At 37.7% G+C, this 12,390-nt stretch overlaps 1 protein-coding gene across 1 annotated transcript in view; it reads right to left on the bottom strand.

The window, feature by feature from the left end:
- The window catches only part of LOC128667083 (uncharacterized), a 141,211-nt gene that overhangs the window by 96,583 nt on the left and 32,238 nt on the right, over positions 1 to 12,390 (bottom strand). The gene's annotated exons all lie outside the window — the stretch shown is intronic.

Here is a 12,390-nt window from a genome sequence, read left to right as displayed (position 1 = left end):
TCCGCTCCGGATGTCCTCTTCAGTTCCATCGGTGGCTCGGCTGAGTGAAGACGACTCAAGGTAGGATGATCTTCAGGGGATTAGTGTTAGGTTTTTGTAAGGGGGGTTTGGGTTAGATTAGGGGTATGTGGGTGGTGGGTTTTAATGTTGGGGGGGGTTGTATTTTTCTTTTACAGGCAAAAGAGCTGAACTTTTTGGGGCATGCCCCCACAAATGGCCCTTTTAAGGGCTGGTAAGGTAAAAGAGTTTTGAAATGTATTTAATTTAGAATAGGGTAGGGATTTTTTTTTATTTTGGGGGGGTTTGTTATTTTATTAGGGGGCTTAGATTAAGTAGCTTAAAATTGTTGTCATATTTTTAACATGTTTGTAACTTAATTTTTTATTTTTTGTAACTTAGCTTTTTTTATTTTTTGTACTTTAGTTAGTTTATGTAATTGTATTTAATTGTAGTTATTTGTAGGTAGTTTATTTAGTTGATTTAATGATAGTGTAGTATTAGGTTTAATTGTAACTTAAGTTAGGATTTATTTTACAGGTAATTTTGTATTTCTTTTAGCTAGGTAGTTATTAAATAGTTAATAACTATTTAATAACTATTCTAACTAGCTAAAATAAATACAAAGTTACCTGTAAAATAAATATAAATCCTAAGATAGCTATAATATAATTATTAATTATATTGTAGCTATCTTAGGGTTTATTTTACAGGTAAGTATTTATTTTTAAATAGGAATAATTTATTAAAGTATAGTGTAGTGTTAGGTGTAATTGTAACTTAGGTTAGGATTTATTTCACAGGTACATTTCTCTTTATTTTAGCTAGGTAAGCTATTAAATAGTTAATAACTATTTAATAGTTATTGTACATGGTTAAAATAAATTGAAAGTTACCTGTAAAATAAATATAAATCCTAAGATAGCTAGAATATAATTATTATTTATATTGTAGCTATATTAGGGTTTATTTTAAAGGTAAGTATTTAGTTTTAAATAGGATTCATTTAGTTAATAAGAGTTAATTTATTTAGATTTATTTAATTAATATTTAAGTTAGGGGGGTGTTAGGGTTAGACTTAGGTTTAGGGGTTAATCATTTTATTACAGTGGCGGCGGCGTAGTGGGGGGCAGGATAGGGGTTAATAAATTTATTATAGGTGGCGACGGTGTAGGGGGGGCAGATTAGGGGTTAATAAATTTATTATAGGTGGCGACAGTGTAGGGGGGGCAGGATAGGGGTTAATAGGTTTAATATAGGTTGCGGCGGGTTCATGGAGCGGCGGTTTAGGGGTTAAACTATTTATTTAGTTGCGGAGAGGTGCGGGATCAGCAGGATAGGGGTTAATAATTTTATAATAGAGGGCAACGGTATAGGGGGGGCAGGATAGGGGTTACTAGGTATAATGTAGGTGGCAGCGGTGTCCGGGAGCGGCGGTTTAGGGGTTAATACATTTATAAGACTTGCGGCAGGGTCTAGGAGCGGCGGTTTAGGGGTTAATACATTTATAAGAGTTGCGGCAGGGTCTAGGAGCGGCGGTTTAGGGGTTAGTAACTTTATTTAGTTGCGGGGGGCTCCGGGGGCGCCGGTATAGGGGGTAGAACAGTGCAGTTTAGTGTGAGTGCTTAGTGACAGGCTAGCAATAAAGCTGGGAAAAAGCCGAAGGGCAGCGAGATCGGATGAGTGATAACTGTCACAGTCCGCTGCTCATCGCCCCGCGGCTTTTTGACAGCTTTATTTGATAACTTAGGCGTATTTTTTCAGGTCCGCGGCGGCGAAGGTAGGCGAGCTTAGGCGGACGTATTGGGCCGGCGAAGCCAGAAAAGTAGACGGCTTGATAACTACCCCCCTAAGCCTTCACAAACTTTCACGGCCTCCAATATTACACTCATTTTAAAGAAAGATAAGGATCCTAATTCACTAGATGCATACAGACCAATTTCTCTCCTCAATAATGATTATAAAAGTTTAGCAAATATATTAGCTTCCCGTCTTAAAAAGATTATAGGAGATGTCATTCATCCAGATCAAACTGGTTTCATACCAGGGAGAACAGCACAGAAAAATATACGAAAGGCTATGATGCTGATCGAATATATATTGGAATCCCATAGGACAGGGTCAGATACAAAGCAAGACTTTGCCTTTCTGACAGTTGACGCAGAAAAAGCCTTTGACTCTGTCCTATGGGATAATTTACTTACAACATTAAGCAACTTTGGCTTTTCAGGACATTTCTATACATATATCTCTCTATTATATCAAAACCCCATTTCATGTCTTAATATAAATAATATTCTATCTCCTCCTATAACTTTATGTAAAGGAACAAGACAGGGGTGTCCCCTTTCATCCCTGCTATTTGATTTGGCTATAGAGCCCTTAGCTATAAAGAGTAGAGAAGTACTAGAAGGTATTAAGATAAAACAACATAAGATGGTATTATCCCTCTATGCTGATGATATTTTATTTTACATAAGGAATTCTAAGAAAAATATTCCAATCTTAGTCGATCTATTAGCCGAATTTAGTAACTTTACTGGTTATAGAGTAAACATATCTAAATCAGAGATTCTGTGGATAATTAAAAATAGAAATAGTCTTCTGAAGAATCCCTTCAAACCAACTGATAATTCTATCAAATATTTAGGAATTAATATTTCTAGAAATCCAGATGAATGGTATGACACAAATTTTACCCCTATTTGGAGGAAGTGTCTCTTTGAGATGCAGAAATGGAGTAGGTTACCACTGTCACTTTCAGCAAAGATTGCGTTAATTAAAATGTGAACCCTCCCAAAAATCTTATTTGTTATTCAGAATGTTCCTGTATTTATACGGAAGGCAGATATTAAAAAATTTAATGCAGGCTGCTCGCTTTTTTTGTGGGCCTCTAAAAAACCGCGGATTGCACTAGCCAGACTAATGCATCCAAAAGAAATGGGCGGCTTTGCCTTTCCGAATCTGGTAAAATATAATCTGGCATATCTGGCCAGAATAGCTTTGGACTGGCTAACTGAAGCCAACCACATCACCAGTTTAGAGATCGAGGAGAATATAATAGCCCCCTATGCGTTGAAAGCAATATTACATGTCTCACACCATTCAAAAGCTCGAAAGCCTTCATTAAAATATACAATTAATAATGTAATTACAGCTTGGCTTAAAATTTGTAAACACTAACGGCTAGATTTAGAGTTTTGTCGGTAACGACCCGAAAAGCTAACGCCGGCTTTTTTCTGGCCGCACCATAAAAATAACTCTGGTATTGAGAGTTCACAGAATGGCTGCGTTAGGCTCCAAAAAAGGAGCGTAGAGCATATTTAACGCAGCTTCAACTCTCGATACCAGAGTTGCTTACGGACGCGGCCAGCCTCAAAAACGTGCTCGTGCACGATTCCCCCATAGGAAACAATGGTGCTGTTTGAGCTGAAAAAAAACCTAACACCTGCAAAAAAGCCGCGTTCAGCTCCTAACGCAGCCCCATTGTTTGCTATGCGGAAACACTTCCTACGTCTGCACCTAACACTCTAACATGTACCCCGAGTCTAAACACCCCTAGCCTTACACTTATTAACCCCTAATCTGCCGCCCCCGCTATCGCTGACTCCTGTATATTATTATTAACCCCTAATCTGCCGCTCCGTAAACCGCCGCTACTTACATTATCCCTATGTACCCCAAATCTGCTGCCCTAACATCGCCGACCCCTATATTATATTTATTAACCCCTAATCTGCCCCCCACAACGTCGCCTCCACCTGCCTACACTTATTAACCCCTAATCTGCCGAACCGGACCTGAGCGCTACTATAATAAAGTTATTAACCCCTAATCCGCCTCACTAACCCTATAATAAATAGTATTAACCCCTAATCTGCCCTCCCTAACATCGCCGACACCTAACTTCAATTATTAACCCCTAATCTGCCGACTGGAGCTCACTGCTATTCTAATAAATGTATTAACCCCTAAAGCTAAGTCTAACCCTAACACTAACACCCCCCTAAATTAAATATAATTTTAATCTAACGAAATTAATTAACTCTTATTAAATAAATTATTCCTATTTAAAGCTAAATACTTACCTGTAAAATAAATCCTAATATAGCTACAATATAAATTATAATTATATTATAGCTATTTTAGGATTAATATTTATTTTACAGGTAACTTTGTATTTATTTTAACCAGGTACAATAGCTATTAAATAGTTAAGAACTATTTAATAGCTAAAATAGTTAAAATAATTACAAAATTACCTGTAAAATAAATCCTAACCTAAGTTACAATTAAACCTAACACTACACTATCAATAAATTAATTAAATAAAATACCTATAATTATCTACAATTAAACCTAACACTACACTATCAATAAATAAATTAAATACAATTCCTACAAATAACTACAATGAAATAAACTTTCTAATCTAAAGTACAAAAAATAAAAAAGAACTAAGTTACAAAAAAATAAAAAAATATTTACAAACATAAGAAAAATATTACAACAATTTTAAACTAATTACACCTACTCTAAGCCCCCTAATAAAATAACAAAGCCCCCCAAAATAAAAAAATACCCTACCCTATTCTAAATTACTAAAGTTCAAAGCTCTTTTACCTTACCAGCCCTGAACAGGGCCCTTTGCGGGGCATGCCCCAAGAAGTTCAGCTCTTTTGCCTGTAAAAAAAAACATACAATACCCCCCCCCCAACATTGCAACCCACCACCCACATACCCCTAATCTAACCCAAACCCCCCTTAAATAAACCTAACACTAAGCCCCTGAAGATCTTCCTACCTTATCTTCACCATACCAGGTTCACCGATCGATCCAGAAGAGCTCCTCCGATGTCCTGATCCAAGCCCAAGCGGGGGCTGAAGAGGTCCATGATCCGGCTGAAGTCTTCATCCAAGCGGGGCAGAAGAGGTCTTCCATCCGATTGAAGTCTTCATCCAAGCGGGATCTTCTATGGTCATCCATCCGGAGCGGAGCGGCAGGATCCTGAAGACCTCCGACGCGGAACATCCATCCTGGCCGACGACTGAACGACGAATGATGGTTGCTTTAAATGACGTCATCCAAGATGGCGTCCCTCGAATTCCGATTGGCTGATAGGATTCTATCAGCCAATCGGAATTAAAGTAGGAATATTCTGATTGGCTGATGGAATCAGCCAATCAGAATCAAGTTCAATCCGATTGGCTGGGGTGTTAGTGTTAGGGTTAGACTTAGCTTTAGGGGTTAATACATTTATTAGAATAGCGGTGAGCTCCAGTCGGCAGATTAGGGGTTAATAATTGAAGTTAGGTGTCGGCGATGTTAGGGAGGGCAGATTAGGGGTTAATACTATTTATTATAGGGTTAGTGAGGCCGATTAGGGGTTAATAACTTTATTATAATAGCGGTGCGGTCCGGTCGGCAGATTAGGGGTTAATAAGTGTAGGCAGGTGGAGGCGACGTTGAGGGGGGCAGATTAGGGGTTAATAAATATAATATAGGGGTCGGCGGTGTAAGGGGCAGCAGATTAGGGGTACATAAGTATAACGTAGGTGGCGGCGCTTTGCGGTCGGCAGATTAGGGGTTAATTATTGTAGGTAGCTGGCTGCGACGTTGTGGGGGGCAGGTTAGGGGTTAATAAATATAATATAGGGGTCGGCGGTATTAGGGGCAACAGATTAGGGGTACATAAGGATAACGTAGGTGGCAGTCGGCAGATTAGGGGTTAAAAAAATTTAATCGAGTGGCGGCGATGTGGGGGGACCTCGGTTTAGGGGTACATAGGTAGTTTATGGGTGTTAGTGTACTTTAGAGTACAGTAGTTAAGAGCTTTATGAACCGGCATTAGCCCAGAAAGCTCTTAACTACTGACTTTTTTCTGCGGCTGGAGTTTTGTCGTTAGAATTCTAACGCTCACTTCAGACACGACTCTAAATACCGGAGTTAGAAAAATCCCATTGCAAAGATAGGATACGCAATTTACGTAAGGGGATCTGCGGTATGGAAAAGTCGCGGCTGAAAAGTGAGCGTTAGACCCTTTTTTTAACCCCTTAACGACTGAGGACGTGCAGGGTACGTCCTCAGAAAAAAGGCAGTTAATGCCTGAGAACGTACCCTGCACGTCCTCAGTGTGGAAAGCAGCTGGAAGCGATCCTGCTCGCTTCCAGCTGCTTTCCGGTTATTGCAGTGATGCCTCGATATGGAGGCATCCTGCAATAACGTTTGTAAGCCATCCGGTGCAGAGAGAGCCACTCTGTGGCCCTCTCTGCACCGGAGATCGGTGGCTACCGGCGTTGGTGGGTGGGAGCCGGACCGGGAGGCGGGTGGCGGCCATCGATGGCCATGTGGATCTGAAGGGGGGCGGGATCGTGGGCGGGGGTGGCTGGGGGCGCGCACGGGCGCGCGCGCGTGCACGGGAGGGTGGGGGCGGGCGCGTGCACGGGGAGGGAGCGGGTGGGAACCGCTACACTGCAGAAAATGGGGAAATAAAAAATATAATCAAAATAAAATATATACAATGAGCAAGGTGGTGGGGGTTTGTTTGTGGGGGGTGGGGGGTTGGGGGAAGCTACACTACAGAAAAAAACAAAAAACCCCAAAAAAAAAGCACTTTTTATTGTAAACTGGGTACTGGCAGACAGCTGCCAGTACCCAAGATGGCCCCCAATAAGGCAGAGGGGAGGGTTAGAGAGCGGTTTTGGGGGGGATCAGGGAGGTTGGGGGCTAAGGGGGGGATCCTACACAGTAGCATATGTAAATATGCTAAAAAAAAATTCATTTTTTTTTAAAAACTCTTTTATTTTAGTACTGGCAGACTTTCTGCCAGTACTTAAGATGGCGGGGACAATTGTGGGGTGGGGGAGGGAAGGGAGCTGTTTGGGAGGGATCAGGGGGTGGGATGTGTCAGATGGGAGGCTGATCTCTACACTAAAGCTAAAATTAACCCTGCAAGCTCACTACAAACTCCCTAATTAACCCTTTCACTGCTAGCCATAATACACGTGTGAGGCGCAACAGGATTTAGTGGCCTTCTAATTACCAGAAAGCAACGCCAAAGTCATATATGTCTGCTATTTCTGAACAAAGGGGATCCCAGACAAGCATTTACAACCATTTGTGCCATAATTGCACAAGCTGTTTGTAAATGATTTCAGTGAGAAACCTAAAATTGTGAAAAATTTTACGTTTTTTTTAATTTGATCGCATTTGGCGGTGAAATGGTGGCATGAAATATACCAAAATGTGCCTAGATCAATACTTGGGGTTGTCTACTACACTACACTAAAGCTAAAATTAACCCTACAAGCTCCCTAAAAGCTCCCTAATTAACCCCTTAACTGCTGGGCATGATACACTTGTGGTGCGCAGTGGCATTTAGCGGCCTTCTAATTACCAAAAAGCAACGCCAAAGCCATATATGTGTGCTATTTCTGAACAAAGGGGATCCCAGAGAAGAATTTACAACCATTTATGCCATAATTGCACAAGCTGTTTGTAAATGATTTCAGTGAGAAACCTAAAGTTTGTGAAAAAATTCGTGAAAAAGTGAACAATTTTTTGTATTTGATCGCATTTGGCGGTGAAATGGTGGTATGAAATATACCAAAATTGGCCTAGATCAATACTTTGGGATGTCTACTAAAAAAAAATATATACATGTCAAGGGATATTCAGGGATTCCTGAAAGATATCAGTGTTCTAATGTAACTAGCGCTAATTTTGGAAAAAAATGGTTTGGAAATAGCAAAGTGCTACTTGTATTTATGGCCCTATAACTTGCAAAAAAAGCAAAGAACATGTAAACATTGGGTATTTCTAAACTCAGGACAAAATTTAGAAACTATTTAGCATGGGTGTTTTTTGGTGGTTTTAGATATGTAACAGATTTTGGGGGTCAAAGTTAGAAAAAGTGTGTTTTTTTCCATTTTTTCCTCATATTTTATAATTTTTTTTATAGTAAATTATAAGATATGATGAAAATAATGGTATCTTTAGAAAGTCCATTTAATGGCGAGAAAAACGGTATATAATATGTGTGGGTACAGTAAATGAGTAAGAAGAAAATTACAGCTAAACACAAACACTGCAAAAATGTAAAAATAGCCTTGGTCCCAAACGGACAGAAAATGGAAAAGTGCTCTGGTCACTAAGGGGTTAATGACTCCAAATACCGGAGGTAGCCTAAAACCAGCGTTAGGAGCCTCTAACGCTGGTTTTCACGGCTACCGCCCAACTCTAAATCTAGGCCTTAGAGATTAGACATACCCTATCTAAATATTTACCTATTAGAGGAAATCCGGATTTTGAAAGTGGCTGTACATCTTCTGCTTTTGGGAAATGGTCAGCAAATAATTTGATTTTTTTGCGTCAGATGGTGGATCCACTCTCTAAACATATGAAATCATTTGAAATTCTAACCAGAGAATTTAATTTAGATAGGAAATCATTTTTTGCTTATCTCCAAATTAGGCATTTTTTCTATAATCAAAAGGCCTTAGAGGGAGATATTTGGTCATTAGGCCCTTGTGTCTAAGGATGCAGAGGCAAGAATAAATAGTCTCTTATCTGTATGGCAACAAGATCTTCCTGAAGTAGATCGAGAATATTTCCAAAAGAGCTTTAACAGGGTTAGGAAGTTCTCTAGTAACATGGCAATAAGAGAATCGCACTTGAAGCTCTTAAATAGAGCCTATCTTACCCCTAGTAGGTTAGCCAAATGGAAAGGGAGTATGGCCTGTTATAGATGCAGATTTCCCTCTGCTGATCTGTTCCATATGTTCTATGCCTGTCCAAAAATAATTAAGCTATGGAAACAGGTGGAATTTTGGTTGAACAGATTTTTGGTAGCCAGTATAACACTCAAGCCAGTATATATATTTCTTCTGGTACAAGATCAGGTTCAAAATAAACCCTTGATCAATACAGTAATTCTATTAGTGAGACAGATGATTCTAAGAATGTGGAAGGACAAAAACGCCCCAAGTATTGCTTCTGTCATACGCAAAATTCAATATCAAATGCTGTTAGAACAGCAAGATTCATTAATATTCGAGGAAAATAAAGTCAAAAAGTTTTTAGTAAAATGGGAAAAAGTCATTTTAGGTCAATCTAAGGAAGTTCAGCTACAAATATTAACTCACTTTCGTAGGTCATCAGATTTCCTACAACTAATACTTTCAGATAGGTATCCTGAGTTCTGGAGACAATCTCTCTCCTAGGTCTGGGGGAGAGGGGGGGCATGGAGGTTTGGGAGAGGCTAAGTTTTCTTCCTTACTCCTTTTTTTTTTTTTTTCTCTCTCTCCATTTTTTTTGCTTTTTTGGTTGTTTGCTTTTCTGTTGTTGTCCATTGAAGAAAATATAACAAAAAGAGGATTCAAGTTAGAGCAGAGGAAAGGTGATACAAGCTAAGATAAGGGCTCAGTAGTAGAATGGGCTCTTGGTTTATTTTTTGTCTTTTTTGATGCAGAGCTGCGTCTCCATGAGAGTTACAATGTGATATGGAGCTGTGCCTCTACAATATATGCTCACATATATGATGATTTACTTATTTATTTCCTGCCTTTTTTTTTTTCTTTTTTTCTTTATTTCATCCGACTTGTTTTTGTCCTTTCGATGTATTGTTGGAAAAACTAATAAATAAATATTATAAAAAAAAAAAAAAATCTAACTGTATTGGTACCAATCTCTCTAAAAAACAGCCAAAAGATATAATATAAAACCTATATTTCTTAATACAGCCTGAAAAAATGTGCAAAGTATGCAAACATGTTAAAATGTTAATTACTACTAGAAATAGCAAGAGTGTATCGATTTCATGAAATACAACTGAATACAGTATATCTCATATATATATATACACCAAATGGTTGTGCAAATTCAAGTTAAAGACTATAGCGTACAAAAAGAGGCTAAACAAGTTAAAGACTATAGCGTACAAAAAGAGGCTAAACAAGTTAAAGACTATAGCGTACAAAAAGAGGCTAAACAAGTTAAAGACTATAGCGTACAAAAAGAGGCTAAACAAGTTAAAGACTATAGCGTACAAAAAGAGGCTAAACAAGTTAAAGACTATAGCGTACAAAAAGAGGCTAAACAAGTTAAAGACTATAGCGTACAAAAAGAGGCTAAACAAGTTAAAGACTATAGCGTACAAAAAGAGGCTAAACAAGTTAAAGACTATAGCGTACAAAAAGAGGCTAAACAAGTTAAAGACTATAGCGTACAAAAAGAGGCTAAACAAGTTAAAGACTATAGCGTACAAAAAGAGGCTAAACAAGATAAAGACTATAGCGTACAAAAAGAGGCTAAACAAGATAAAGACTATAGCGTACAAAAAGAGGCTAAACAAGTTAAAGACTATAGCGTACAAAAAGAGGCTAAACAAGTTAAAGACTATAGCGTACAAAAAGAGGCTAAACAAGTTAAAGACTATAGCGTACAAAAAGAGGCTAAACAAGTTAAAGACTATAGCGTACAAAAAGAGGCTAAACAAGTTAAAGACTATAGCGTACAAAAAGAGGCTAAACAAGTTAAAGACTATAGCGTACAAAAAGAGGCTAAACAAGTTAAAGACTATAGCGTACAAAAAGAGGCTAAACAAGTTAAAGACTATAGCGTACAAAAAGAGGCTAAACAAGTTAAAGACTATAGCGTACAAAAAGAGGCTAAACAAGTTAAAGACTATAGCGTACTTACGCTAAAAACAATACAAGCACTACTAACCAGCTGATTCGATTATCTCAGCTAACTTCAAAGCCTCTGCATAAACTAACGTGTCTATGAGACCAGAAAAACAATAAGGATAAATACAAATAACGAGAATCGAATTGTTTCTAACTCTGAATTTGCACAACCATTTGGTGTATATATATATATGAGATATACTGTATTCAGTTGTATTGCATGAAATCGATACACTCTTGCTATTTCTAGTAGTAATTAACATTTTAACATTTTTGCATACTTTGCACATTTCTCAGGCTGTATTAAGCAATATAGGTTTTATATTATATATTTTGGCTGTTTTTTAGAGAGATTGGTACCAATACAGTTAGATATTTAATACCGATTGTTATACTCTATTTTATGATAATAAAACTGTTGTTTTTATCCTACTTATATCAGTGCTAGTTATTTAAAAGCATTTTCTTTGAAAAATAATTCTGAATGGAAGTTTTATCATTTTAATTGGAAATTTGTTATTTTTCTTATTTAATATTGCCATTAATATAGATCTCAAGCCTAGTGTTATTAAACAGACGCACAGATATGATTCCCCTTTTTTTCTAAATAAAACCTAAACCTAAAGGGGCATTTGTATGGGCATTGCCCTTAAAATTGCATTCAGCTTTTTAAAAGTGCCGAAAAACCCTAATAAAACATAAAAAAAACACCCAAAAAATATTTGAACAGCCAATAGGATTTCAGTAGCTCTCATCCTATTGGCTGATTTGAAAATGTCTGCCAATAGGAATGCAAGGTACCCCATATTTGAATTGGTACCTTGCATTCAAGCTTCAGTGTACGGCGGTGACCGTATGAAGAGGATCCTCCATGCTGGATGTCCGTGTCGCCGACGAAGATGCTCTGCGCCTCCACAGCCCCGTGACACCAGGATGTAGAAAGAAGATGGCCCCGCAATGGATAAATATGTCGCCACCTGGATGAAGATGGATGTCCGGACTTCAGGAACCGTGAGTAAATTTTATGGGGTTAGTGTTAGTTTTTTTTTTTTAGATTATGTTTTTTTTTTGGGGCAATGGTAGCTTAGGTTTTATTTAGACTTAGTTTTTTTATTTTGGGGGATTGGTTGGGTGGAGGGTTTTACTGTTGGGGGGAATTTGTAATTATTTTAGGTAAAAGAGCTGTTAAACTTAGGGCAATGCCCTACAAAAGGCCCTTTTAAGGGCTATTGGTAGTTTATTGTAGGTTAGGGGGTGTTTTTATTTTGGGGGGCTTTTTAATTTTTATAGGGCTATTACATTAGGTGTCATTGTTTTTATTTTTGATAATTTCCTTTATTATTTTTTGTAATCTTAAGAGATTTTTTATTTTTTTGTAATTTTAGTGTTTATTATTTTTTGTAATGTTAGATTTTTTTATTTTTTTTTGTAGTATTAGGTTTTTTTAAATTTGTAATTTAGGTTTTTTTAATTGGTAGTTTTTTATTTTATTAGAATAGTTAGGCTAATTTATAGTTTATACATGCAAACAGGTGTATAATATGTATTAATACTTTCCCCTTCTGGTGAACCGCAGCCGTCCCACAGTCTCTCCCAAGGTCTGTGTGAATAGATCAGGTGTGATATTTCACAGGTAAGTTTTTATTTATTTTAAGATAGTTATATTGTAACTTTTAATTTAAAGTTATGGGGTGTTAGGTTTAGGCT

This window comes from Bombina bombina, chromosome 7, assembly GCF_027579735.1.
Source record: "Bombina bombina isolate aBomBom1 chromosome 7, aBomBom1.pri, whole genome shotgun sequence".
NCBI lineage: Eukaryota > Metazoa > Chordata > Amphibia > Anura > Bombinatoridae > Bombina > Bombina bombina.
This window is presented reverse-complemented; position numbering and strand designations above follow the sequence as displayed.